This window comes from Carcharhinus amblyrhynchos, chromosome 2 (assembly GCF_965287045.1).
Source record: "Carcharhinus amblyrhynchos chromosome 2, sCarAmb.v2.hapA, whole genome shotgun sequence".
Lineage (NCBI taxonomy): Eukaryota > Metazoa > Chordata > Chondrichthyes > Carcharhiniformes > Carcharhinidae > Carcharhinus > Carcharhinus amblyrhynchos.
In genome coordinates, this window is record NC_137325.1 from 68,944,218 (window position 1) to 68,968,372 (window position 24,155).

At 41.5% G+C, this 24,155-nt stretch overlaps 1 protein-coding gene across 2 annotated transcripts in view; it reads right to left on the reverse strand.

Moving 5' to 3' along the window:
• The window catches only part of LOC145355275 (histone deacetylase 9-like), a 781,248-nt gene extending 758,050 nt beyond the window's left edge, over nt 1-23,198 (reverse strand). For both annotated transcript variants that reach the window (XM_080207173.1, XM_080207182.1), the window contains exon 1: nt 23,122-23,198. The gene's annotated coding sequence lies outside the window, so the exon portion shown is untranslated. The remainder of the gene's footprint in view (nt 1-23,121) is intronic.
• Nucleotides 23,199-24,155: the final 957 nt, after the last annotated feature.

Sequence of the window (24,155 nt, forward strand, 5' to 3'; positions counted from 1 at the left end):
TGAGACCTACAGCCCATTAAAAGCCACTTCTGGTACATAGAGACTTGCCTGTGATGGCCACCTGAAAATGCTGTGATGCTGCCTGTGAATTGCAGCACTGATTCCCGTGAGTGATACACATTGCAAGGTAGGCAAATTAACCTTGGTGATGAACAAAGTGCATGTTGCTGATGTACTGTCGTGATACACATCATTCTAATTATACACAAAAGTGATCCAACACTGTGTGGGGTGGGATGGGATGGGATGGGATGCGGTAGGATAGAGTGTAGGGTAGGGTGTAAGGTGGGGGGAGTGGTGGTGGTGGGTAATTCCAGTGAGAAATCCTTTTAATTAGAGACAAATGTGTTGAAATGACATTCCCAGCATGAGGTAAGAGGTTGCTAACATACTAACCACTACCAATAAATGCAATACAATGCCTTTATATACATTATACACTGCACATCACTTGCTATTGCCAAAGTGGTCTGCTAACTAAATGTTCCATATTAAATTAAATGCAAACCACTGTGAATGCTGGAAGCCTGCGATAAAAAGGCAAAAATGCTAAAGATGCTCATTTGGTCTGACAGCATCTATTCAGAAAGAAATTGGGTTTACATTTCAGATTGACAACCTTTCCTGCACTGTTTTAAATAACTTAAGCCAGTGTATTCAAATTAAGAAGTCAGTTCATTATTATATGTTTTAGTCGGGGTGGGGAGGGGAGGTTAGTAAAAGGTAAAACTTCTGAAGAAGTGTCACAAAAGTGTTCCTTCTAATGATTTGATTGAAATGGAATTTTCCATTTAGATCAACTTTAAATTTACATGAATTTAAAAATCAGCATTTAATTTGCTGCAGTATCATACATTCTTCAGTTGAGGAAAATGCTGAGAGCAACATCACTGAACATTAGCTGGTAGCTGGCTGGTGTTAAATTTTAAATTGAAAAATTGTAATTGTCTGAAAAAGCCAGAAGAAATTATCTCATCGCAGCAGGCTCAGCACTGACAATGTGGCAAATATTCCTTTGCGTATGCAAACCATTTTGGATCAGAAAGTGCAAGATTTATTTTATATTCAGACTGATTTTCAGAATAGTTTGGTTAAAACTCTTACTAGGAGCAAAAGCAGAAAAAATCTCTTGCTGAATGTTGTACCTTTGTTAACAGTCTCTGTTACCAGAAACAGAGCAGGTTCAGTATCAAAATCCATAAATAACATTAACCCAAAGGCCAGCAACCTCATCTTTAACCTCTGTTGTTCTCCACTTTATCAATACTACAATTAACACTGCACTTTAAAGCTTACTCTTATTCATCATAATGCCTAACTACACCTTCTCAGCATCTTCCCTGTACTGAAATCATCTCTTTTGCAATCTCTAAGTATTGGAACTGCTCAATTCTTACCTTTATCCTCCAACCCATTGACTTTAAAATCCAAACGTAACCAATATTTCTTGATCTATTGCAAAAGTCTCTCTGATTTAAATTTCAAACTTGATGATATCTTGCACCATGGGCTGTGACCTTTCATTAGGGGTACTCACTAGGTGAACCACAACTTTTCAATATTTACACTAATGACCTGAAAGGTGGAACTGAGAGCATGATTGCTAAATTTGAGGATGATACATAGATACGTAGAGGGACAGGTAGTGTTGAGGTAGTGGGGAGGCCGCAGAATGACTTGGACAAAGTAGGGGACTGGACAAAGAAGTGGCAGATGGAATACAATGTGGGAAAGTGAGATTACGCATTTTGGTGGGAAGAAGAGGCATGGACTATTTTGTAAATGGGGAAATGCTTCCGAAATCTGAACAACAAAAAGGACATGGTGTGGTGTGGTCGAGGGAGGAAGTGTCCTGGTTCAGGACTGTCTTAGGTTAACATGCAGGTTCAGTTGACAGTTAGGAAGGCAAATTCAATGTTAGCATTCATTTCTAGTGGGCTAGAATAGAACAGCAGTAATGTCCTGCTGTGACTGTATGAGGCTCTGGTAAAACCCCCTTTGGAATATTATGAATCGCTTTGGGCCCCAAATGGATAGATGTGCTGACCTTGGAAAAGGATCCAGAGGAGATTCACAAGAATGATCCCAGGAATGAAGGGTTTGTCATATATGACGAGCCTGGAAGGAGGGATGGGGCGGGAGTGGGTGCACAATCTTACCAAAAAACTTACAGGATACTGAAAGGCATGGATAGAGAGGACATGGAGAGGATGTTTCCACAAGCAGGAGAGGCTAGAGCTTGAGGGCACAACCTCAGAGTGAAGGGATGCTCTTTTAAAACTGAGATGAGGAGAAATTTCTTCAGCCAGAGGATGGTGAATCTGTGGCACTCATTGGCACAGAGGGCTGTGGAGGCCAGGTCATTGAGTGACTTTAAAACAGAGATAGGTTCTTGATCAATAAGGGAGATCAAGGATTACAGGAGAAGGCAGGAGAATGGGAATGAGAATCATATTAGCCGTGATTGAATGGTGGAGCAAACTTGATGGACCAAATGGCCTAATTCTGCTCCTATATCTTATGGTCTTATACGTTGATAAAAAATTTGGAACAACTGAAATACACTGCACAGATTCTAGAAAAGGATAGAAGCAACACTCAATGAGGAATGAAGCTGATGAGTTTGACAGTTTAAAGATATGCTACTGGGTTGCTTTTCAAATATTCACATCTGTGTTCAGCAACCTAATTTCCAAGATTATTTTAATGGGCAACATATTTGCATAGCAACATAGTTAAGATCATCTTCTAATTTAAAAAAAAGGAAAATAAAGTGGTGAGAGCAACTGTTTTCACAATTTACAAACATACAAAATGCTGGACAATCTCAGCAGGGCTGACAGCATCTGTGGAGAGAGAACAGGGTAAATGTATTCAAAATGTTAACTCTTCTGTTTCCACAAATGCTAACATTGAGTATGCTGAATTTCCAGCATTTTCTGTTTTTGCTTCAGATTCCAGCATACGCAATAGTTTGCTTTTACAAGCATACAAATTAGGAGCAGGATCCACCATTTAATGAGATTATGGTTGACCTGATTGTGACCTCAACTCCATATTCCCATCACCCCCAGTACCATTTGATTCCTTCAGTCACGAACATATGTACTTCTGCCTTAAAGATATTCAATGACCTTGCCTCCATCACTCTGATGAAGACAGCTCTACAGACTCGCAATCATCTGGGGGAAAAACGTCTTCTCAGCTGTCTGAAATCAGAGAATCCTCATTTTTAAACTATGCTCCCAAGTTCTAGCCTCTCCCACATCAACCCTTTTAGCATCAACACTGTCAAGTCCCCTCAAAAGTTTAGATATTTCAGTAAGCTTACTTCTCAATCTTCCAAACTCCAATGTCCTATTAAACCTTACATAAAACAAAATAATCTCTCTCCCTGCCCACACCCCCCTAGGAATCAATCAAGTAAACCTTCCTTGCACTGTCTCAAATGCATTTGTGTCTTTTTCTGAAAGATGGCCAAAACTGTACACAGTACTCATGATGCGGTTTTACAAATATTCTGTACAACTGTGGCAAAACATCTTGACTTTTATATTCCATTCTCCTTGGAATAAACAATAACATTCCACTTGCTTTCCTAATCACTTGCTGTTTCTGCATACCAATCTTTTGAGAGTCATGTACCAGGACACCCAGATTCTTTGTACCTTTTGAGTTTCACAAAATCTCTCCATTTAGATTATATGCAGCTTTTCTATAATTCTGCCCAAGTTTACTTTTTCTACTTCATAATCTGCCAAATTTCTGTCCACTTATGATTCTTTGCAGACTCCTTTTATCCTAGTCACAGCCTACTTTCCTCCCCATTTTTCTTTGTGTTATCAGCATATTTAGAAACCACACATTTGGTCCTTTCATCTATGTCATTGAAATAAATTGTAAATAGTTGAGGCCTGAACATTGGTCCCTGTAGCATTCCACTTGTCATATCTCACCAGCAAAATAAAACACTTATGCCTACTGTTTGTTTCCTGTCAGCTAACCAATCCTATATCTATGCTAATATGTTACCCCAAAGCCAGGAAGTCTTTTTTGCATTGTAACTTTTGATGTGACACCTTGACAAATGCCTTCTTGAAATCTAATTACAGCAGGTTCCCATTTATCCAATTTTTCTGTTACTCCCTCAAAGAACTCTGATACATTAGTCAAACGTGTTTTCCTTTTTCAGAAAACCTTGGTGGCTCTGCCTAATTGCATTGAGATCCTATGCCCCGGAATAATCTCCTCAATGATAGATTCCAACTTTTCTCTAAACTGTAGCCTGGTAACCTCTAAATTGATAATACCAAACAAATAAGATTCCAATCTGTTTGGATCTGGAGTTAAGAGAATGCATTTTTCATATGGGATGCTTTATCAGAAGATCAAACTGCTTAACACATACTCACTGTTTATTAGCGTTAGGGAGCAATGCAGAAACAAAAAAATGTGGTTTGTGACTATGATTGTCAAAAATGTAGACAGATTTAAGTGTTTGAAACTAGCAGAACAATCCCAATCTTTGCACATCACACAGCCAGATCTCTCAGAATGAAGCACCTTAATGCTGGAGCTCATCTCTGTTGTTATTTCACACAAATCTTACAACATGTCATGGCAGATGGTGCAGGAAAAAACGATTGGAGCTGATAGCAGTTCTCCATTCAAAACCAGTCTCTGTCTGCCACACTCTTTCACCATTAAAACAAAGTTAAATGAAAATGTCACCTTTGTGTTTCCAGTAGCTTAAATCCACACAATTATCATGCACAATGTGATTGCACATGACATCAATATATATTCATATTGCATATTTGAATTTATGCAAAATGTGTATATGCCAGCATCTCTATTTCTGTTACTATGTCATGAGTGAAGTAGTATTGTAGTCTGAATCTGGCTAGTATCAGCTTTTCTTCTGTAGTTGTCACTTATTTGGTTTGTAAAGTTAAAGTGACAACAAAATTCCACTATACTAATTTAACAGCAATTGAACATACACTTCACGCAGTCATGAATCTGTCTTGAAAATGTATCTTATGTCAAATAATGATTTTTAATCCATCCGCTGAAATCTGAATTCAACTTTGACTTTTGAAACACAAGCTAAAAGTGATGTGAGATCGCAACCACGACGGTTATCCTAATGTGCACTACTGTACATTCCACTCCTTTGGAATGAAGACAGTATGTCAATAAAATCCAGAAAAGACAATGGCCTCAGGGGCAAGTGAAGGATCCAAGTTTCCTGTCCCATTAACAAGGCATTAAGGCAATTACCCAAAGTATTTAACTGTTGGAGACAGCACAGTAAGCCCAATCACTTGAGCAATAGAACCCTGGCTAGTTGAGCGTCCCAGAGATGATCTAATCAAATTACCTTTGGAAATCACTTTATTTAAATCTCCTGGACAGTTAAAGAAAGGAATCATGTAACAAGCCAACACATTGTATGTTTAAACCTATTTCTTTGCAGAACTGAAGGCAAACGGATGAGATGCTGAGAATGAAGACCCAAGAAGGGTCCTGTCACCCTCCCTCTCCCCAAGACACCTGGCAAGCTTTAAAACCTGTTTGCTACTATGACCATAAAGGAACAACCCTGCTGCAGAGATTTCTTAAAATAATTCATTCTGGCACTGTCTTCTGAAGATTAATAAAATCAGCATTCAGCATCTTACGGGAAAGTATTATGGTGGCAGAAAGGATGCTTGATGAGGACTTGTCTACTGAGGTAGTATGGGCTGAGATTAGAAACAGGAAAGGTCACCCTGTTGGGAATTTTCTATAAGCCTCCAAAAAGTTTCCCAGAAATGTAGAGGAAAGGATTGCAAAGATGATTCTGGATAGGAGTGAAAGTAACAGGGTAGTTATTATGAGGGACTTTACAAATATTGAGTGAAAAAGCTATAGTTCGAGTACTTTAGGTTTTGTCCAATGTGTGCAGGAGCATTTCCTGACACAGGAACAAGAGGCTCTTGGATTTGATACTGGGTAAAGAACCAAGCCAGGTGTTAAATTTGGAGGTAGGCGAACACTTTGGTGATAGTGACCACAATTCAGTTATGTTTACATTAGCGACGGGAAGGGATACCTCAGGGCAAGCGTTTTAGCTGGGGGACAGGAAATGATGTAATTAGGTGAGATTTAGGATGCATAGGATGTGCAAGGGAACTGCAGGGGATGGGCACAATTGAAATGTGGAGCTTGTTCAAGGGACAGCTACTGCATGTCCTTGATAAGTATGTATCTGTCAGGCAGGGAGGAAGTGGCCGAGCGAGGGAACATGATTTACTAAAGAAGTTGAATCGCTTGTGAAGAGGAAGAAGGAGATTTATGTCAAGATGAGACGTGAAGGCTCAGTTAGGGCATTTGAGGGTTACAAGTTAGCCAGGAAGGACCTGAAGAGAGGGCTAAGAAGAGCCAGGAGGGGACATGAGAAGTTTTTGGCAGGTAGGATCAAGGAAAACCCTAAAGCTTTCAATAGCTATGTCAGAAATAAAAGAATGACTAGGGTAAGATTAGGGCCAGTCAAGGACAGTAGTGGGAAGTTGTGTGTGGAGTCCGAAGAGAAGGGAGGGGCACTAAATGATTATTTTTCATCAGTATTCACACAGGAAAAAGACAATGTTGTCAAGGAGAATACTGAGATACAGGCTATTAGATTAAATGGGATTGAGGATCATAAGGAGGAGGTGTTAACAATTCTGGAAAGTATGAAAGTAGTTAAGTCCCCTGGGCCAGATGGGATTTATCCTAGGATTCTCTGGGAGGCTAGGGAGGAGATTGTAGAGCCTTTGGCTTTGATCTTTAGGTCATCATTGTCTACAGGAATAGTGCCAGAAGACTGGAGGATAGCAAATGTTGTCCCCTTGTTCAAGAAGGGGAGTAGAGACAACCTTGGTAATTATAGACCAGTGAGCCTAACTTCAGTTGTGGGCAAAGTTTTGGAAAGGATTATAAGAGATAGGATTTATAATCATCTAGAAAGAAATAATTTGACTAGGAATAGTCAAAACGATTTTGTGAAGGGTAGGTCGTGCCTCAAACATTATTGAGTTCTTTGAGAAGGTGACCAAAGAGGTGGATGAGGGTAAAGCAGTTGATGTGGTGTATATGGATTTCAGTGAAGTGTTTGATAAGGTTCCCCATGGTAAGCTATTGCAGAAGATATGGAGGCATGGGATTGAGGATGATTTAGCGGTTTGGATCAGGAATTAGCTAGCTGTAAGAAGACAGAGGGTGGTGGTTGATGGGAAATGTTCATCCTGGCTTTCAGTTACTAGTGGCATACCGCAGGATCTATTTTTATAAATAACCTTGATGAGGGCATAGAATGATGGGTTAGTAAATTTGCAGATGACGCTAAAGTCTGTGGAGTTGTGGACAGTGCGGAAGGATGTTGCAGGTTACAGAGGGACATAGATAAGCTGCAGAGCTGGGCTGAGAGGTGGCAAATGGAGTTTAATAAGGAATAGTGTGAAGTGATTCACTTTGGAAAGAGTAACAGAAATAGAGAGTTCTGGGCTAATGGTAAGATACTTGGTAGTGTGGATGAGCTGAGAGATCTCGATGTCCACGTGCATAGATCCCTGAAAGTTGGCACCCAGGTTGATAGGGTTGTTAAGAAAGCATACAGTGTGTTAACTTTTATTGGTAGAGGGATTGAATTTTGGAGCCATGAGGTCATGTTGCAGCTGTACAATACTCTGGTGTGGCCGCACTTGGAGTATTGAGTACAGTTCTGGTCGCCACATTATAGGAAGGATGTGGAAGCATTGGAAAGGGTACAGAGGAGATTTACCAGGACGTTGCTTGGTATGGTGGGTAGGTCTTATGAGGAAAGGCTGAGGGACTTGAGGCTGTTTTCGTTAGAGAGAAGAAGGTTAAGAGGTGACTTAATAGAGGCATATCAGATGATCAGAGGATTAAATAGAGTGGACAGTGAGAGCCTTTTTCCTCGGATGGAGATGGCTAGCACTAGGGGACATAGCTTTAAATTGAGGGGTAAAAGATTTAGGACAGATGTCAGAGGTAGGTTCTTTACTCAGAGTGGTAAGGGGATGGAATGCCCTGCCTGCCTGGGCTCACCAACATTAGGGGCATTTACATGGTCGTTGGATAAACCTATGGATGATATTGGAATAGTGTAGATTAGATGGGCTTTAGATTGTTGCGCCGACCTGTGAAACCATCCAGGGCTGAACGGCCGGTACTGCGTTGTAACGTTCTATGTTCTATCTTTAAACCTGGACAAAAGGAATGTCACAAGACCACTGAATTCAGTCTGAAGCCAGCTGAGTCACAAAACTACAGACAATATATTCCTTTTACTTTTTTTGGACACTAATTTAACAAACCTACTTTCCCCACTCTAATCCATATCAGTGTGTGAACTTCAAGTGCGCATGTCAGATAATCAGACCATTTTTTATTATTTTACTTAAATTGGTTTAAGAATAATAAACCTAACCTCTTACTGTTAAAGTTAAGAAAACATCTGTTTGGTTCTTTTATGAACACAGCATGTAAACAATTAACTGTTAAATTGAATTGGCAAGTGTAACATTTTCAAACAAAACCCTGTTGAGGTCAAGAGGAGACAAAGAGGAGAGCCATTCAATCCTTCTCACCTGAATGTAACAATCTCCCTCATTCATAAAATATCCCAGCCATTCTGATTTGAGTTGATTATGGGAATGAAGAGATTTGTACATACAGATTACATGTTTGTTGATTAATGTTATTACTAAGATTGTCTACATATATATATATAGACATTCTCGTCACTTGTGCGTGGCCACACAGTTTTAATAGTGAAAAACTGACAAAGAAAATATAAGGATACCTGTTTCCATGCTCCTGACACTGACTTTCACCTAGTGATTGGAAGTGTCCAAGGACAGTCAAATGTTGACAGACCTCATTATTATTCAGACAAGCAATTTTGCACAGCACAATATCCTGTGGCAAATATTGGGAAAAGGGACAATTAAGTTGTTGCATGGTCATTAAAAATCTAACGAGTTCATTAATGTCTTTTAATGAAGGACACCAGCTGTCTTTAGGCAGTCTGGTCCATACGTGACTCAAACCACACTAATATAAAACGTCTTTTCATTGCCGTTTTGAAGTGGCCTAGCAATCCATTCAATTCTATAAAACTAGTATGAAATGGGGTAGCATGGTGGCACATTGCTGCGTCGCAGCACCAGGGACTCAGGATCAATTCCCAGCTTGGGTTACTAACTGTGTAGAGTCTGAACATTTTCCCGAGTATCTGCATGGGTTTCCTCTGGGTGTTGTAGTTTCCTCCCACAGTCCAAAAGATGAGCTGGTTTAGGTGTATTGGCCATGCTAAATTCTCCCTCAGTTTAGCAGAGTGTGGTGACTAGGAGATTTTCAGTGATTTCATTGCAGTGTTGACATAAGCCTAATTGTGATACTAACAAATAAACTTAAACTAATAGCAAAGCTCAAAATAACTCACTTCCCTCAGTAACTATGGGAAGAAATAGCACAAGAGACTATTTCTCTGGGGTTTCCACTAATCAACTGTGTTACAGCAGACAATTGCAAGAACCCTTACGGAATTTGCTGGCTATTCTTTATAATCAAACTTATGGTTTTGTCCAAGATAATGTTGGATGCACCTGGCTAATTGAAAATCCAGATGAGCTGAATTGCTTTTGAATTTTAAAAGTAATAGAAACCATATTGGAAATGTGACTACAATGTTCATAGCCCAATGCCATAAAAATATGTACTTGTGCATTTCTAGGCGAAAGATGACAATATCATTGGGGGACTTTTAACTTGAAAGGGTAAAGGTCAAGGTCACTAATGCATATGAAAACCAGGATGTAAGGGCAACATATCTATTGATGACTTTTTAAACTCAGCCACTGCATGTGTCTTTGACTTCCTGACCAATTAGGTTGAGCAGTTGAGCTGACGAGTTGCTTTCAGCTCCAGAACTTAAAAGAGGCACAATGAAGAAGACAGTTGATGGCAAAAGAGAAAATACTGGAAAATCTCTGCAGGTCTGGCAGCAGCTATAAAAGGTGAGAAAAGAGCTGATGTTTGCACCCAGATGGCCCTTCGTGATCCTCACAACATCAGCTGTTTTCTCACCGTACAGATACTGCCAGACTTGGAGATTTTCCAGCACTTTTTCTTTTGGTTTCAGATACTGCATCCGCAGTACTTTGGTTTTAAGGCAGTTGATGGGTTCTGGGTCTGGGAGAAGAGGATTGGAATCATAATGTTCCAAGTCTGTGCCTGACATTGGTGCTGTCTATCTGACCACAGGGAGATACTTGTTTAATGCTGGAGGAAGAAGCCTGCCAATGAAAGCAATAAGTTATGGCTCAATATACTCAGGAGGTAAGCAGCAAGAGTCTCGAGTCACTCACCTGGATTCAATGCCAAAAGCAGCTTAATGACTGAATCATGGTAGGAAACGTCAGTAAGTGGCACTTACAACTACATCTGTTGTGTGTATCATGCTCAGCTGCTGGCAAAAGGAGGCTGCACAAATATCCCCATCCTTAATCATCGAGGAGCCCAGCACATCAATGCAAAAGATAAGGCTGAAGCATTCACAATAACCTTCAACCAGAGGTTTTGAGTGGATGAACCATCTTGGCCTCCTTGAGAGGTCCCCAGCTTCACAGGTGTCAGTCTTCAGTCAATTCAGTTCACTCCACATGATACAAAGAAATGGCTGAAGGTACTGGATACTGCAAAGGCTACAAGCCCTGACAACATTCCAACTTTAGTACTGAAGAGTTGTGCTCCAGATCTTGATGTACCTCTAGCCAAGCTATTCCAATACAGCTACAACACTGGCATCGTAGCAATGTGGGAAGTTGCCCAGCTACGTTCTTCACATAAGAAACAGAGCAAATCTAACCTGACCAATTTCATAGAATCCTATAGTGCAGAAGGAGGCCATTTGGCCCATTGAATCTACACTAACCACAGTCCCACCTAGCCCTATCCCCATAACCCCATGTATTTACCCTGGCTAGTCTCCCTGACACTAATGGGCAATTTAGCGTAGCCAATCGACTTAACCTGCACATCTCTGGACTGTGGGGGGAATCCAGGGCAACTGGAGGAAACCTACACAGACACAGGGAAAACATGCAAACACCACACAGTGACCCAAGCCAGGAATCGAAACTGGGTAGTTGGTGCTGTGAGGCATTTCTGGCCAGTCTACACTCGATCAGTAAAGTGATGGAAGGGGTCATCAACAGTGCCAAACTACTCAGCAATAGTCTATTCACGAATGCTCAGTAGGCTTCTAACAAGAGGATCACTCAGATCATTACAACATGGACATAAAAAGCTAAATGCCAGAGGTGAGTTGAAAGTTACTGCCCTTGACATAAAGGAGCATTTAACCAAGGAGTTCTAGCAAAATCGGAATCAATGGGAATTGGGTGGAACCTTTGGCTGTTGGAGTCATAACCTGGCATAGTGGAAGATGGTTGTGGTGGTTGGAAGTCAGTCATCTCAGCTCCAGACATCATTGCAGGTGCCCCTCAGGGGAGTATCCAAAACCTAACCATCTTCGGCTACTTCGTCAATGACTTTTCTACCATAAGATCATAAATGGGAATGTTTACAAATGACTGCACAATGTTCAGCAGCATCCCTGACTATGCAGATACAGAAGCATGTTGAAATGCAGCTAAGACCGTGACAATTTCCAAGCTTGAGCTAACAAGTAGAAAGTAAAATTTGTGTCACACAAGTGACAGGCAATGATCGTCTGCAACAAGAGAAGATCTAACCATTACCATTGAATCCGCTATTGTCAACATTTGAGGGTTATCATTGACCAGAACCTGAACTGGACTAGCCATATAAATACTGTGGCTACAAGAGCAGTCAAAGGCTAGGAATCCTGGGCAGAGTAACTCACCTCTTCACTCTCAAACCCTGTCCACTATCCACGAGGCACAAGTCAGGAATGAAATGGAATACTGTCCACTTGCCTGGATGAGTGCAGCTCCAACAACACAAGTCTGATTCCATCCAGGACAAAGCAGCACACCTGATTGTTTCTGGAAGAGATGCCATTCACTCGCTCCACCACCAAACATTGGAAGCTGTGAGCACCAGCTAGAAGATGCATTGCAGGAATTCACCAAAGATCCTTAGGCAGCACCTTTCAAAATCTTGACCTCTACTATCTAGAAGGACAAGAGCAGCAGACACATTGGAACATCACCACCTGGAAATTCCCCTCCAAGTCACGCACCATCCTGACTTGGAAATATATCATTCTTCCACTGTCATTCAGTCAAAATCATGCAACTCCATCCTGAACAGCCATGTGGGTGTACTTGCAGTCCCTAGGGACTGCAGCAATTCAAGATGACAGCTCACTACCACTTCTGAAAGGCAATGAGTTACAGGTAGTAAATATTGGCCTGGACAGCAATGCCCAAACTCATTCTGCCTTTTCAAGCTCACTACTGCACATCATTCTCTTTCCTTCATTACCTTGCAGTTACAGCAGTCTCTCTGAATGTACTTCCTTGCATTCCAATCTATCCATCCACCATTGACACTCATCCTGATCTTAATGTAATATCTTATTCCCCCTCCTAGTCACCCTCAACAAATATTGTTCATTTATCCTTTCAATACATTCCATGTACTCTAAGCCACAGGTCTCTCTTATTTCCTTGCAGGGGAAGTGATTACAGAATGCAAGGGAAAGACAGAGGACCAGAGATAATCTTTCAGCAATTTCACAATAAACCACAGCAGAGGAGGAATTGTTTAAGTTTATTAAAGTTTATTTATTACTCACAAGTAGGTTTACATTCACACTGCAATGAAGTTACTGTAAAAATCCCCAAGTCACCACACTCCGAAGCCTGTTCGGGTACACTGGAGGGAGAATTTAGCATGGCCAATTCATCTAAACTGCACATCTTTGGACTGTGGGACGAAACTGGAGCACCTGGGAGGAAACCCACACAGACAATGGAAGAACATGCAAACTCCACACAGAGTGACCTAAGCTGGGAATCGAACCCGGGTCCCTGGTGCTCTGAGGCAGCAGTGCTAACTGCTGTGCCACCGTGCTGCCAGTTTGCTTTTTGATCAAGGTGGGGATCCTTCATCTACTTGGCAACAGGATTACACATCACCCAGCCACATGACATATAACACTCAGCTAAGTTGTCTTGATGTCAGCTACCAGTAAAACATGATCATGTGCATCATGATCAATTAAAATATTCTAACTTTGACAGTTCTTTTCATGTCTTGACCTCCCATGGGGCCTTTAAGCATCTCATAAGAGATGGTGACAACTCCTTGGAGAAAATCATATACTCGGTTTGTGGACCTTTGCAGAAATCAGGGCTACATGGTGGCAGAGTGGTTAGTGTGCTGCTTGACAACGCCAGGTTTGATTCCCAGCGTGAGTCACTGCCTGTGTGGAGTCTGCACATTCTCCCAGTGTCTGCGTGGGTTTCCTCCAGGTGCCCTGGTTTTCTCCCACAGTCTGAAGGTTGTGCTGGTTAGGTGTATGGCCACGCTAAATCCTCCTTCAGTGTACCCAAACAGGCACCAGGGTGTAGAGACTAGGGAATTTTCACAATAATTTCATTACAGTGTTAACGTACATCTACTTGTGACTGATAAATTTATTTAATTAAAAAATTTAAATAAATTTAACTCATGCAGGCCATGTACCAGCACAGATAGTCACTTCAGTGACTCACACATTACAAGTGAACAAAAGCTGATGGAGGAGGCAGGGACAGCAATGGACAGGCCAGGGAGCTGAATGCAGGATGCTTCAAGCTCTATATTTCCAAACATTCAAGAGATTGAACTTCAAAACAGACCCATGTACATTCTATTAGAACATGACTCCTGGCTCCAATTACAAGTTTTAAAATTGCAATCCCTTTCAGTAAATTAACACCAACCAATCCACCTGCAATAATGTGCTATTTCTGTCCACACAGTTGGGCTTTGTTAACAGAACAAACACACTTTCCATTGAGTGACAAATATTTTCTCATTTTAAATTGAAACTAACCAACCTTAAAAATGCCCAGCATGGGGCAAATAAGAGAGCAATATATTGCAGGTGCCGCAAATCTGAAACATAAATAAAAGATGCTGAAAATAGCCAGTAGACCAGACAGCGTCTTGTGGAAAGAGATAAAAGTCAACATTTCAAGTCCATGAGTTGCACCAATTCTGCAAAATGGTCACTGACCTCTGTTTCTCTCTGCAACACCCTCACAAAAAAGCAGTCAAGACTCTGAGCATCTCACTCCCATTCAGTAAGAAACCCAGCATATTGAGCTTGGAGCATCCTGCATTCAGCTACCTGGCCTGTCTATTGCTGTCTCTACCTCCACCATCTACTTTTGGTCACTGCAATGAAGTTACTGTGAAAGTCCCCTAGTCACCACACTCTGGTGTCTGTTCGGCTACACTGACGGAGATCGAGTTCAGCAGAACATTAAACAGGAATTTCAAAAAACAAAATTTAAGGTATGAAGAAAACAAACAACTTGCTTGCAAAAAGATGTCAACGCAATAATTTCTAATTTAAAAAACAATAATTCATAACATTATTAAAAAGTTCCAAGCAGCAGAGCTAAGGAATAAAATTTTTACACTGCCATTATGCTGAAGTAGAGCCAGGCAGAGACAGATTCAGCCTCAACCAGGGAAGGAGGAAGGGACCAGGGCCAAGCTAAGGAGTTGGGTATATCTAACACTGACTGAGCTTGTGCTCATCCTGCTGGTTCACACAATGGGCTAGCCTCAGCTTCAGCCGAAATTAGGCAAAAGGGGGTCTGTGCCCATGCATGTAGGTCCAGCTCACTCCCAGATTCAGGGTTAACACTCACTGTCACACTCACTCGTATTCACAGCGCCAGAGTGGGTGGGGAAGGCCCTGGGCAGTTTAGATACCTTCCCCTTCCATCTCTCCACGTCCTAAAGCCCACACGAAGTCTAGTCACCAATGGTATGTGGAGCCCAGGGCCCTGTCCCTCCTGACCTCAAGGCATGTTATAATAAGAATTATCAGGAGGAGGAATACATTTGTTGGTGGAGCAGAGATCACTGCATGAATTTAGTTATTTTAAAGATAACCTATTTATCATGAACGCCTGGCACAATGTTACTCCTGCAAACTATTTCTTAACAACATGGCAAAAAATTGTTGGAAGGAATGGGTTCAGCCTTTTGAAAAAAAAAACTCAAAAAGCACTGAAGCACTTACCTTGCATGTCAACAGTTTCCAGGGTCCAGCCCGGAAAGAAAGCAGAACACAAGTTCAACCACACCCAAACAGAGGTGCACCTGGCGGAAGGCAAGAAATGGAGGTTAGGGGAAGCTGGCTCACCCTATTGGGATAAGCTAGAAACTTGACGTCTGTGTCGACATGTGCAGTGGGGCCCTATTGGGTCAATGATTGTTCTGAACAGTACGAACAGCATTCACTGGCTGACTAGTTAGTCAATCAGGATACCCTTGATTTGACTTTCTGGATACTGACCATTCAGAATGACAGACTACTTGGCCAATGAGCCTTGGATCCCCAAGAGTAGGGACCCCGATGATAAAAACCATCTGCATCCCCACTCCTGAGCGCTAAAGGCACCTGAAGTACATCTTCAGCATGTTGATTATTTGCTTAATAACACAGAAGGTTTTCATGTAGTTATGCAATACCCCTGGGTTTGATTGCTGATATTCCTCATGGGTGTCATTAGTCAAGTTTGAAGTCCTATCCCTTGTCTCCAGGTAGCTAAACAATAAGTCTGCTACAAAAAGTGTGAAGAGATCAGGGAGGCTGGACTGATGCAGGCCAAAAGGGGGATTTTACACACACCTGAATAACGATGTGATTGTGGATACACACCAGCTGCTCATTAGTGGAGTGAAAGCTCTTTGTGATTCTGAAACATTCCTGTGTAATCAGGGATCCCATAATTACCACATGTGTGTAATCAATGACATCCTGTACCAGTGGGAAGTCAGTTTGAACTGCCAACACAGGCACCTGCTCAATCTGACTGGAAAAAATCAGTGCCAAAGTGTGTAAAATTGTTCTATCAGTCATCTGTATAATGTCATTATGGGCAGCTGACTTGACGATCCTGCAAATATCTTCACCAGAACTCTCAAAGGAGGCAGAGACCTGGGCAGCTTTGGTAAAACATCATCACAGCTCCATTTGGCAGAAGGACTTGTTCCAATAGGCTACACATGGCTGCCACTATTGGATGGTAGACCCTGAGGCTCCTGAAACATCCAATGGCCGTGTTCCAACATGTCCACAAAGTTGATCCATTGCCTGTATACCCTCTGTCCAAGTATCACCTCCTGTGCATTTCATCTCTTCACTCATCCCATCTTTTCCGTTGAGTAGCAAGTCAGTGAACTGAAAGTACCTGATGCTGCTACTATTGATACCACTCCTGCTGGTGTTACTCCTTCTGCTGGTGCTCCTTGCGATGGTGTTATTCCAGTTGGCAGTACTCCTGCTGGTGCTGCTCCTGATGGTACTTCTCCTGTGCCTAGAATCACTACAGTGTAGAAGGAGGCCATTTGATCCATTGAGTCTGCACTGACTCTCTGAAGACCATCTCACTCAGTCCACCTCCCCCCATCCTATCCGCATAACCCCATGCATGTATCATGGCTAATCCACCCAACCATGCAGCTTTGGACTGTGGGAAGAAACTGGAGCACCTGGAGGAAACCCACGCAGACACAGTGAAAACATGTTAACTCCAGAGTCACCTGAAGCCAGAATTGAACCCAGGACCTTGGCACTGTGAGGCAGCAATGCCAGCTCAGGTTGCTGTTCCTGGTGGTGGTGCTCTGAATGGTATTATTCCAGCTGATGGTGCTCCTGATGGTGCTGGCCCAGCAAGTTGTCTTCCTTCTGGTGCTGTTGCTGGTGCTCCTGGTTCTGCTGGTTATCCCAGTCCTTATCTGAGCTCGAAGCTAATAGAGAATGAATTGCGCCCATATTGATCTAATGGTTATACCCTCCGTATACATAGGGTCTGCTCAGATGTGGAGGATCGCAACAGACACCTACAGACGCTGAACCCGACAGGCAAGCTCTCCATATACACAGGATCTGCTCAAATGAGGAGGATCATAACAAACACCCACAGACAATAAGAATGCCCTCATAAGAACAGGATATGGCGTTCGACTCATCAATCAACACAAATGAATGAACACCGCTCAACAATCACCAGGCAGGAGTGTTCCCTTCCAGTCCAGAACACTTCAGCAGTCATGGGCATTCAGCCTCTGATCTCCGGGCGTTCTCCAAGACGGCCTTCATGACACACGACAACACAGAGTCGTTGAGCAGAGACTGAGAGCCAAGTTTTGCACACATGAGGACAGCCTCAATCGGGATCTTGGATTCATGTCACACTACCTGTAACCCCCACAACTTGCCTGGGCTTGCAAAATCTCAGTAGCTTCCTGGCTGGAGACAATACACATTTCTTTAACCTGTGCTTAACCCTCTCTCCACTCACATTGTCTGTACCTTTAAGACTTGATTACCTGTAAAGACTCACATTCCAACCATTATTTTGTAATTGAGTTTGTGTCTGTATATGCTCTGTTTGTGAACACAAGTCCTCACTCACCTGAAGAAGGAGATTGAGACTCTGAAAGCTAGTGCTGCCAAATAAATCTGTTGGACTTTAACCTGGTGTTGTGAGACTTCTTACTGTGCTTACCCTAGTCCAACGCCAGCATCTCCACATCAGATCTAATGGCTCACAGCTTTGAAGTGAAGATCAAGCTCGCACGCCTCCGAAGTAGTGAAAATAATTCACAATGTGATGAAAATAACCTCTGAGTAAGTACTGTGAGGAAAAAACTCTCAAAATATTCTACAAGTCATCAGCTGTGAGGTTTCTACATTTATGGAAATTTGTGTCTGCAATTTCTTAAGCCCTTGCAAACATCACCATTTTCTAGCCTCGCTCTCATGAACATATCCCAGGGAGCCCAGGAAATCTGTGCACCTATAATTAAATTCCATAACCCAAGTTAAAGTGGTTCTTAATGAGCTATTAATATACTGAAATTAACAACCCATTTCTCCCAAGGGAGCTATTTGAATGCAGCCTAACATGCTGCAGATAAATGCAGAAGTTAGCAGTTTGCAACTGGCTTCCAATTCATTGCCAATTTAAGCACTTTTGCCATCCCACACACCTTACAAAATCACTCATAAGAACATTGATAAGACAAGAAAAAGGAGCAGGAGTAAACCAAATGGCCACTCAAGCTCCACCATTCAAAAAGATTATGGTTGATCTTCAACTCCACATGATTCTCATAATCACACAATATAGTTATTGTCCAAAGGTTTATCAACTTTCACCTTGATTAAACTCAATGACAGAACATCCACAGCCTCTGAGGTAGATGATTTCAAAAATTTGCAAGCTTCTAATTGAATAAATTTCTTCTAAGTATCATTCCTTATCCTGAGATTATATCTCCAGTTGAAAATTGGTCAGCCAGGGGAATCAACCTCACCACATCTATCATGTCAAACTGTCTCACGAACTGCTCCCATTAGTTTTTTTCTGTCCCTTGTCATGTTTTATCTCCACCCCTACTGATTCCAATTCCGCTCTTCTGAGTCAAGATTCCTCCTCATTCTTGCCTTTCTATTATCCTTCATTATTCGAGTTAATCCACCTCCTTTTCCTTTTTGTCTTTTTTTTCTACACTTCAAGTGACTTGAAATATTGAATTTTCAACCTTGGTCACCTTGCAGCCAAGTTTCTCTCATGATTATTAGATCAAATTAATTTATCTCTATTGTGCCATCAGCTTGTCTAACTTGTTACAAATGCTTTGTGCATTCAGATCAAGCAGCCTTAATTTTCATTTTATCATTTTTCCCTGATGAATTAAATTTCTTGTCCCTTCCTATTGCACTTTTATTATCTTTACTCCAAAAAGGCTATTTTGTTCTATGGCCTTACTATTCTCTGTAGATTTTCAAATCTCCCTATCTAAAATCTTCCACACACACCCCCATACATTTTTAATTTAAAGCCTCATTTAGACCCATAATTGTTCAATCTGCCAGAATACTGGTCCCTGTTCAGTACAGGTGGAACCTACCCCAGTAGAAAAGTTCCCTCTTTCCTCAGTACTGATGCCAGTGCTCCACGAATTTAAACCATTACCTCCCATTATCCATATTTGAGCCATACAATCAACTCTATGATCAATTTGTCTCTATGCCAGTTTGTGAGTGGTTGAGGAGAAATCAAAAGATTATTTTGCCCCCTCCACAGAGCAGAAACTCTGGAGGCAGAGTAAGTGATTTGGTTGAAGAGTACCGATGATGATGCAGATTAAGTTGAATTGCACATTGATAAGTTTGGTGTGGGCAGGTGGTACCATACTGTTGTGCAAGATTATGGTTATGGGTAGCTTGGTGGCACAGTGGTATGGGTGGCACAGTGGTTAGCACTGCTGCCTCACAGCAACAGGGACCTGGCCTCAGGTCACTGTCTGTTTGCACATTCTCCCCGTGTCTGCATGGGTTTCCTCCCACTCTCCAAAGATGTGCGAGTTAGGTGGATTGGCCATGCTAAATTGCCCTTCGTGTCAGGGAGATAAGTTAGGGTAAATACATATGGTTACGGGAATAGGGTCTGGGTGGGATGGTGGTCGGTGCAGACTCAAATGGCCTCTTTCTGCATTGTAGGATTCTATGAAAAGTAGAGGTCCTTAGGGTCATGGACTCTGATTCCTATGTGGTACTAATTATTTACTGAGAATGTTATTGGAAATTTTATTTTTTTTCCTACAATCTTGATGAGGTTCTGCCTGCACATGAGGATTCTAACAATAGTGATGTCTATTAAGCAGATTAGGGATTATGCTTCAGTCTCTGACCATCCAGGGTGAAGTTCAGGTCCCCTTAGTGCTAGCATTGTGAAGGTGGAATGGGCTGGAGAGGACTTTACTGGGAACAATGGATCAGCATTCTCATTGTGCTACCCATCAATACCCAGTCTACACCAGGGAAATCAATGATCCTCCGAATAAGCTAAATTTAACGGGTCTGCATTTGAAGAATTATGGTATCCAAGAGTCAAAAACCACCAACAATTTTAAATCTTTGTTCTGTGAAGGGAGAAGCTGGGACTTTATTATTGCATAAGCATCTATAAGCCCACTCTCCTGAATGAATTACTCCCAATTCCCTGCCCTTGCAAATCAAGAAATTGGATTGGGATCAGAGTAGGAGCAGGAAATGCCAGACCAACTGTCTACCAACAGCAAACCTACTACTTAGGAAGAAAATCCTAACCAAGAGGACCAATGCTGTAAAAAGGGCACAAACTTCATGGGCGAATGCCTGTTTTTCTATAACATTTTTCATTTTAAAATTCTTTTCACGGGTATTTGATGTCCATTCATAATTCCTTTGAGATGGTGGTGGTGAGTTATGTTCTTGAAGCACTGCAGACCATCTGGTGTTGGTACACCCACAGTGCTGTTTGGGAGGGAGTTACAGGTTTTTGACACAGTGGCAGTAAATGAACAGCAATGTAGATCCAAATCAGGATCGTGGAAGGGAATCTGTAGGAGGTGGTGCTCCCCTGTATCTACTGTCCTTGTCCTTCTAGGTGCTAGAGGTCATGACTTGGAAGGTTCTGCTAAAGGAATCTTGGGGACTTGCTGAAATACATCTAGAGTAGATGGTACTCACTGCTGTCATGACATGTCAGCGTTTGAGGAAATTGATTAACACAGTGGATAGCATGCCAAACAAGCAGCCTGCTTTGACCTGGATGGTGTGGCACTTCTTGAGTGTTTTTGGAATTGCACTAATTTAGACAAGTTGGGAATATTCCATCACACTCCTAATGTTTAGATAATGAACAGGCCTTGAGTAATCAGGAGATGAGTTACTCGCCACACGGTTCCCAATCTCAGATCATATATCGATAGTAGTATACAGCTGGTCCAGTTAAATTTCTGATCAATGATACCCCCCAGAATGTTGATGTTCGGGGATTCAGTAATACTGTTGAACATCAAGGAGAAATGGTTAGATTCTCTCTTACTGGAAGTGGTCATTGCCCCAGCACTTGTGAGACACCAATGTTATTTGCATGATTATACCATTCCATAATGTGGGTCCTCCTGAAAATACAAAAATTTGCATATACACCACCCCAACTTAAACTGTATTTTTTCCATAAAAATGTGTTGCTTGCTTTAAAAATGCACTTACATGTATTTTTTTCATAATATATTTGCCTTAACTCAGTGTTCATTTTTAAATTGTAAGCATTCTTCCAGATCTCTTGCAGTTGTGCCAATGTGTCCACAAATCACATCAACTTTCAGGCCATGGATAATGAATGTTGGCTTCTTAAAATATTAATGTGCCATTTCACAGCAGGTTTACACACAACTGGACTAACAAAATCTTCATTTCTTACAACAGTTCATTAACTGCTTCACAAGTTTCTTTATTACTAGTTGAGTTTTGATTGACTTTTTTGTTATCCTGACTAACAAATTAGAGTTGCACAAAATTAATTGCAACAAAATATTTCACAATTGCCTTTTTCATTGATTTAAATTTATAAACAAAATGGTGAACCATTTTTGTGATAGGAAAATATCAGCCGTCATTAAATGTAAATGTTTCTGAGTTATACATGAAACATTAGCATTAACTGTCACTTTCTTCTTGCTAAGTAAGCTGCAGTGATAATTTATTTAAAGTGCAATAGTCCTGTTGTCTTTCCCTTCCAATTACTTCCTGGAGATACCTTTCTCATAACCCCAGGGAAGAAATTTCTGCTAACTTTCAGAACAAGTTACTACTGTTGTAGAAACATAGCTTGCTGCAAGCAAATGTTAATAGATTCTTTGTCAAGCTATCACACGCCCCGGTTTGAACTGAATGCTAATTTTGTCTTATATTGATAATGCAATCCACCCAGTGGGAGATAGAAGCGTGTTTGACACTATATTGCATTTCACAGTTAAATTCGATTCTTGGTAGGTTGGCGATTCAATGCATGTGGTGCCTATGAGTTTAATAATGAAATGGTCCTCATTCAAATACAGTGAGATGTCCTACGAGTGTGACATACACCTTTCAATCCCATCAACATTAATAATCACACCCTTTACCCCATCCCCTCATGTATGATATTAGCATAGCAAGAATGCCGAATAGCAATTATAGCATTGGGAGATCAGCATTTTATTCCAAACCGAATGACTGCTTATCAAAAATGACTTCCAGTTTTTAAAAAAAACAAAATGCACACACGCAGCTGTATATCAGCCAGGGCGTTTCATAACTCTGCCTGATAGCTATAAAAGTGCAGATTAAATTCTTATAAATGGAACTCGCGATCTATCGTCTGTGAGTCTCAAAGTAGTATCTTTCGCCATGAGTCAGTTAATCACATCACGTACATGTTGTTAGAACGACGTGTGTGAATTTCTAGAATCATTTACACAAAAATAACCAACAGGCGTAAAAAAACTGCATGTACATCAAATAAATTCTTTATTTATTCGTCACAACACCGTACATGACATTACGGATGCAAGTTCCAGCTATGCATGGATGAAATGCCCACCTGTATGAAACTAACACACACAAGAGTGCAAATGAAAAACTGAGCGAAACTGAGGTTAACGGTGAGGGTACTGATTATTATTCCCTAAGAACAATTCACACTCAAGTATTCTCCAACTCGTCTGAATTGCATCGCTTTTAATTTAAGTGCATCGCTCGATCTATTTTACTCATGCAGCTGCAACTTGCAATTGTGATGCTCAGTGAATGTGCAAACTACCTGTGTGTACATGCAGTAATGCATAGCACTGTCAGAGATCACTTCTTGGTATTAGCGAAGACCTAGTTGCTGGGAAGTATTACAATTCATATCCTCAGTTTGCGAGAGTGCTTGAAACGTTTCGCCTTCTACCACTCCCAACTCTTGATCGAAGGCGATCTTCTAAGCTGCGGATCATAATATCATTACAGGATTAGATGGAGCCAGGACTGACCTTTCGCTGGCGATTGAACTCCCGTCTTGTCAAAGATCGCCCAGTTGGGTGAGAGGCTGAGCGAGCTGCGGATCCAGCCTAACCCGCCATGTTCCTCGGGTGCAGGATGAGGAAGAGAGACGGTTAATGTTTAGAAAAATCCAGCCTGCCACCGAGATGTGATCCGAGCTCGCACTAGTGGCAACACACGGCTTGAGCTTTCTAAAAATAGCAGTCCAATAATCTGAGGAGCCTAACAAAACACAAAGCATGTTCATAGCACATTCAGACAGCGGAATGGGAGATCAGGAGGAAGAGTTTCCTCAATGTACGTGATGGACAATGTTTATGTACAAAAAGGCAATACATGAAATGTAAATCTAATGTACACACACACACTATATATAGTTCATACATATCTACATGAGTCCATATGCACAGAGTTACACATACATATCTGCAGTCTTGTTATTAAAGTAGCTATGCATTTGCTATATAAGAACATAAAGAGCATAAGAACTAGGAGCAGGAGTAGGCCATCTGACCCCTCGAGCCTGCTCCATCATTCAATAAGATGATGGCTGATCTTTTCACAGACTCAGCTCCACTTACCTGCCTGCTCACCATAACCCTTAATTCCTTTACTGTTCAAAAATTTATCTATCCATCCCTTAAAAACATTCAATGAGGCAACCTCAACTGCTTCATTGGGCAGAAAATTCCACAGATTCACAACCCTTTGTGTGAAGAAGTTCCTCCTCAACTCAGTCTTAAATCTGCTTCCCCTTATTTTGAGGCTATGCCCCCTAGTTCTAGTTTTCACCCACCAGTGGAAACAACTTCCCTGCTTCCATCTTATGTATTGCCTTCATAATCTTATATGTTTCTATAAGATCTCCCCTCATTCTTCTGAACTCCAGTTACTGTAGCCCCAGTCTATTCAGTCTCTCCTCATGAGCCAATCTTCCCAACTCCGAAATCAACCTAGTGAATCTCTTCTACACTCCCTCCAGTGCCAGTATATCCTTTCTCAAGTAAGGAGACCAAAACTGTAC